This window comes from Oncorhynchus nerka, linkage group LG19, assembly GCF_034236695.1.
Source record: "Oncorhynchus nerka isolate Pitt River linkage group LG19, Oner_Uvic_2.0, whole genome shotgun sequence".
NCBI classification, from domain to species: Eukaryota; Metazoa; Chordata; class Actinopteri; order Salmoniformes; family Salmonidae; genus Oncorhynchus; species Oncorhynchus nerka.
The window spans coordinates 24,707,779-24,713,524 of NC_088414.1; the positions used below are offsets into that span (position 1 = coordinate 24,707,779).

The following is a 5,746-nucleotide window of genomic DNA, read 5'->3' on the forward strand; positions in this document are numbered from 1 at the left end:
TTGCTTTGCCAGTCAGAGGAATTATAATGAATGGCTTGGTAGTTTGGTGCCTATAGGTGATTCATGTCATATTTCTGAAATAACTAATGAAACGTTAGGCATATAGAAATGACTAGAAAAGGTTTTGAGCAGAATAAAAATTTGACATCGGTGCCATGGGAGTTCTGATATTAAATAAACGTCTTATTCCTTCAATACAATTAATGATGTTGGAGGCTTACGGAGCAAAAATCTAAACTCTTGATAAAAGAATTGAGCAAACTGCAGTCAGCAGAAAGGCTAATGTTGAATGTGATCATTCATATGGATAACATGGGCTCTGTGGACTTGTTTTGCAGCACTGCCATGGAATCATTCATTCAACCTGTAAAACCACGGAGTGTGTCAATTCATTTCCTCGTTATTTACAGGGTTTTAATTTTGGCTTCCTGTGATCTTTGGTTCCTTCCAGTGGAGTGTAAATAAACAGATTACTTTCTGTCATTTTGTCTCTCTCCTCCTTCCGAAACAGTTCCTCTCTGAACATAAATAATCCCCTTTTACGAAATCACTTCAGGTGAATATCCTGTTACAAAACAGCACATCTGTGTAGGAAAACATGCTTCCCGAGATCAAACGCAGACGCGGTGCGATGGCTGGTGATTGTAATTACCCTGGTATTGGGTATAAATAGGTGCCTCATCTTGGCAGGCCGGGGGGATCCATCCGCATTAATGAGCATTTCATATGATTTGGGATTACACATATCGCTATGGCTCTTTTGAGATTACCATAAATCTTCTCAAAACAGGCGGGAGCTAATGCCCCTTCCACTATGCCCTCTACTATTTTACTAAACAGACTGTTGAGTTAAGTGGCTAAAGAGATTAGGCTAAAGAGGGTCGTAGCTACTGCAGCCTGGCAGGCAGGTGGACCATGTGGCTCGTACAGGGCCACTGAGGAAGTGAAAAACCACCAGTAATGGGCATGCAGCCATGCGGACTGGGACATCTTCTTTTTCTACTCTGCCACATAAGAGGACAGGGAGCTGTTATGGGGCATCCAACTGATGTCGATCAATACCTCATTAATCCATGTTGTGATTTGGCTTGAATCGATTTGGAGTTTGTTTTTTTGGCATCTCATGAGGTGGAGAGCTAACCTTTCCAGTTTAGGCAAGACGGGGAACGCTAGTGGCCTTAAGCTAACCCCTGCCCTGTCTTTCATTTTGGCCTTGAAAGAAAAGCACCTATGGACGAAACACGCACACACACAGAGACATTCACTTACTCACACACATTGAGTGTACTACACATAATAAACACTTGTACAATCATACACAAACAAACACATATACAGTACCAGTCAAAAGTTTGGACACACCTACTCATTCAAAGGTTTTTCTTTATTTTTACTATTTTCTACATTGTCCTGTTGAAAAACAATTGATAGTCCCACTAAGCGCAATCTAGATGGGATGGCGTATTGCTGCAGAATGCTGTGGTAGCCATGCTGGGTAAGTGTGCCTTGAATTCTAAATAAATCACTGACAGTGCCACCAGCAAAACACCCCCACGCTATCATACCTGCTCCTCCATGCTTCATGGTGGTAACCACACAAGCAGAGATCATCCGTTCACCTACTCTGCGTCTCACAAAGACACGGCAGTTGGAACCAAAATTCTCAAATTTGGACTCATCAGACCAAAGGACAGATTTCCAACGGTCTAATGTCCATTGCTCGTGTTTCTTGGCCCAAGCAAGTCTCTTCTTATTATTGGTGTCCTTTAGTAGTGGTTTCTTTGCAGCAATTCGACCATAAAGGCCTGATTCACACAGTCTCCTCTGAACAGTTGATGTTGAGATGTGTCTGTTACTTGAACTCTGCAGCAGAGGTAACTCTGGGTCTTCCATTCCTGTGGCGGTCCTCGTGAGAGCCAGTTTCATCATAGCGCTTGATGGTTTTTGCGACTGCACTTGAAGAAACTTTCAAAGTTCTTGAAATTTTCCGCATTGACTGACCTTCAAGTAATTACCTTAAAGTAAGGATGGACTGTCATTTCTCTTTGCTTATTTGAGCTGTTCTTGCCATAATATGGACTTGGTCTTTTACCAAATATGGCCATCTTATATGTATACCACCCCTACCTCGTCACAATACAACTGATTGGCTAAAATACATTAAGAAGAAAATAAATTCCACAAATTAACATTTAACAAGGCACACCTGTTAATTTTAATGCATTCCAGGTGACTACCTCATGAAGCTGGTTGAGAGATACCTTTGATGACAGCTTTGCACAATCTTGGCAAAGGGTGGCTACTTTGAAGAACATAAAATATAACGTATATTATGATATGTTAAACACTTGTTTGGTTACTACATGATTCCATATGTGTTATTGCATAGTTTTGATGTCTTCACAATTATTCTACAATGTAGAAAATAGTAAAAATAAAGAAAAACCCCAGGAATGAGTAGGTGAGTCCAAACATTTACTGGTTCTGTATATTAAAGCATCCAGTGAGCCATGCCATGATGTCGTAGCAATGACTTGTGTGAGACCTTGAAGCAGGAACAGTGTGCAAGTATACAGGATCTGTCACTGGAGCCATAGAAAAAGTGTGTGCATGATTAAGAATTGTGCTTCAAAACGCTGCTGAAGTGTAACGCTGAACAAAAATAAGCTGATTGGCAAATAAACAATACAAACATAAAAGTGAACAAAATGCATTTAAGCCAATAACACATGTGGCAGTGCAATAATGTAGCTCTCTGAACCTGAGCTAGGTTACCGTTGCCTCCTGGTTCTAAATGTCATTTTCATGTTTCCAGTGTCCAATTCGATTTATGAATGAAAACTGCAGAAATAATTGGAAACATTCAATGTTCTAAGTCGAGCGTGTTATGAACCAAGAGTCAAGGGTGCTTAGCCCTGATTCAAAGTCTCTCTACACAGTTCATGCCTGAAAAAGGATTTACCTCTCTCTCTTGAGCCTTTGTGTTTTTGCTTTTTGGGTTTTGTTTTTAAAGGCTGATGCGATGGGTCATACCTCGCATTCCCTGGAGCCGGAGATGGTGCAGGTGCAGGAGCCAGTCCCGTTGCCCAGCACCTCCAAGCCATCCGGGGTGGCGGCTGGATTGTAGCTCATGTAATACTCCTGCAACTGGGAGCTCAGGTTCTGCTCAGGCTCCGGGCTCTTTCTCCGCCGCTTGCGGCCCACCACGGAGCGCTGCTGCAGGAGCCGTGCCGCATTCGGGTAGCGCCTCCATAACACGTAGATGACGGTCAGGACGAGTGACATGGTGAAGAAGAGTGCTACGCTGCCCACCACCACCTTGTGGAAGGACATGTGCTCCAGCTCTGGGGGCTGAGTCACCACCAGGCTGCGGAGGGAGGGCGGAGCCCGGGAGGGGAGTCTCTGGGGTCAATCCTTACCCGGCTGGGAAAAGTAGGCCGGGGGGGGGACTGAGGCCGAGGTGGGGGTAGGGGGGCCAGGGTAGTAGGTGGAAGCAGGGGTGGAAGTGGGCTGGTGGGGGCAGGGGTTGGGTCAGGTGTCGTTTCAATGAAATCCGGGGTTGGTGAAGGGGTTTCTGTCTGGAAGTAATCAGTTTCCTCACAAATTCCATTGTTCCTCGTAGCCTCCATGATCTTCTCTCCCTGGAGCTGCTTTGGGCTGCTGCATATCATGGTCGTGTCTTTAGTGCCACGAAAGTTCCTCAGCCAGGCCACCAGGGGGCAGATGCCTGTCCCACAGTCCCACACGTTACCTGCAAGGTTGATAGAGTTCAGGGAGATCCATGCAGACACTGCCTCCTGGGACACGTTGGACAGCTTGTTGGACTCCAGGTTGAGGGTCTGGAGGTTAGGCAGGCAGTGGAACACGGCAGGGTCCAGGGTCTGGATCTCATTGCCAGACAGATCCAGTTTCTGCAGTGTGTGCCAAGTCCAGGGAAGGCCCTGATTGACTGCTCGGATGCGGTTCCACTGCAGGTAGAGCGCCCGCAAGTTAGCAAGACGTGGAAACAGAAAGAAGTTGATCCGGGAGAACTGGTTGTGCTCCAGGTGCAGCTCCATGAGCCTCTGCAACCCCAGGAAGGTGGTCCTGGTGAGGGCCCGGAGTCGGTTGTAGCCCAGGTCCAGAAACTCCAGGCTGCGGCATTCCAGGAAGGCCCGGATGGGGACTATGGTGAGGCCGTTGGAGCGCAAGTGCAGGTTCTGCAGCTTCTTCAGGCCGTGGAACTGCCCCGGTTGAAGCACCTGCAGCTTGTTGTAGGACAGGTCCAGGCTGCGGAGGTTGGGCACCCCGTGGAAGGTGGCGTTGTGGAGCTGAGAGATCTTGTTGGAGCTGAGGATCAGCTCTTTAAGCCTGCGAACCCCCTGGAAGACCCGACTGTCTAGAGAAGAGATCTGGTTGTGGTCCATGTAGAGCCAGAGGAGCTGGTTGAGGTGGGCAAACTGGTAGGGGAGCAGCGTGTGCAGGTCGTTGTAGCGAAGAGAGAGGCCCTGGCAGCCCACTGAGATGTTCTCAGGGACGTCCAAGAAGCCAGCTGACTCGCAGTGGACTATCTTCCCCTCACAACGGCAGCTGTGAGGGCAGGTGCGTTCACCAGAGCAGAGCGGCAGCATGGCCTGGAGGACGAGGAGCAGGAGGAGGATGAGGTGCGCCGGTCGTCCATCACATAGCCTGGAACCTACAGATAGAGAGACAGAGAGAGAGAAGAAGCAGTCATGTTAGAGAGGAATTTTTACTAATGATGATCCATGGAAATACCCATAAAAGGATAAATACTAATAATTGTATAGTTAAATTAGAGTACGTTTATGATGGCCACATTCAAGAAAGCTCCGTACATTGTAAAAGGCCATTCTGAAAATGTTTTGATTTGAAATGAATACATATACTGTAAGTAAACACTTATACCTCCTGTTTTTAGATTCACGTTGTAATCAATTTTAAATTGATGAGAAATGAGTACATTATGTATCCCATAGCTTCAAGGTCTGTTGCTAGACAGCAGTGAAAAAACATGCCTACTTCATTTGCTATGACAAAGTGCACGCACAAAATGTTTGTTTTGGGTAACTGGTGTGCTCTCTTTTCACCCGGTAAACCTGTGCAGGGGTCTTTGTCTTCTGTTACAGCTTTTTACATTTCTAATGCTGAAGCAGACATCACACAGACTAAGCACATGCCCTGATAAACAGGAGACAAGACCCTACAAATAACACCCCTCTGTGATTCAACGCTTTGATCCTATTCTTTCTTTGCTTTGTTCTCTTTGTGCAGCAGACTGTAACGGGTTGTCCCCATTTTAAACCGTTTGCTGGGAAACAAGAACACCCGTAGATTTAGCTCTAATTGAGACACATTGCTGCCTGCTGTGTGATGTCGTCCCTTTGCACATAAAGACAGCGTGAAGTGACTGTGAGCAAAACGGCTGTGCAGGCAGGCTGAGGTAGCAACAGGATGGGGCTGTTCAGCTGAGCTCTCTCCTTAGACACACTCCGACCTGACACCTTCTTATTCTAGTCTCTGGCCTGGTTGGTTTGGCAGTGGAAGGAACCACATACTAAGGAGAATAGGGAGAGGTACTCTGGACTGGTTTGACAGTGGAAGGAACCACTTACTAGGGAGAATGGGGGTGTACTCTGGACTGGTTTGACAGTGGAAGGAACCACTTACTAGGGAGAATGGGGGTGTACTCTGGGCTGGTTTGACAGTGGAAGGAACCACTTACTAGGGAGAATGGGGTTGTACTCTG

The 5,746-nt window shown here is 46.6% G+C and overlaps 1 pseudogene; it reads right to left on the reverse strand.

Moving 5' to 3' along the window:
- Positions 1–1,473: 1,473 nt before the first annotated feature.
- Positions 1,474–4,670, reverse strand: LOC115101229 (leucine-rich repeat transmembrane neuronal protein 4-like; annotated as a pseudogene).
- Positions 4,671–5,746: the final 1,076 nt, after the last annotated feature.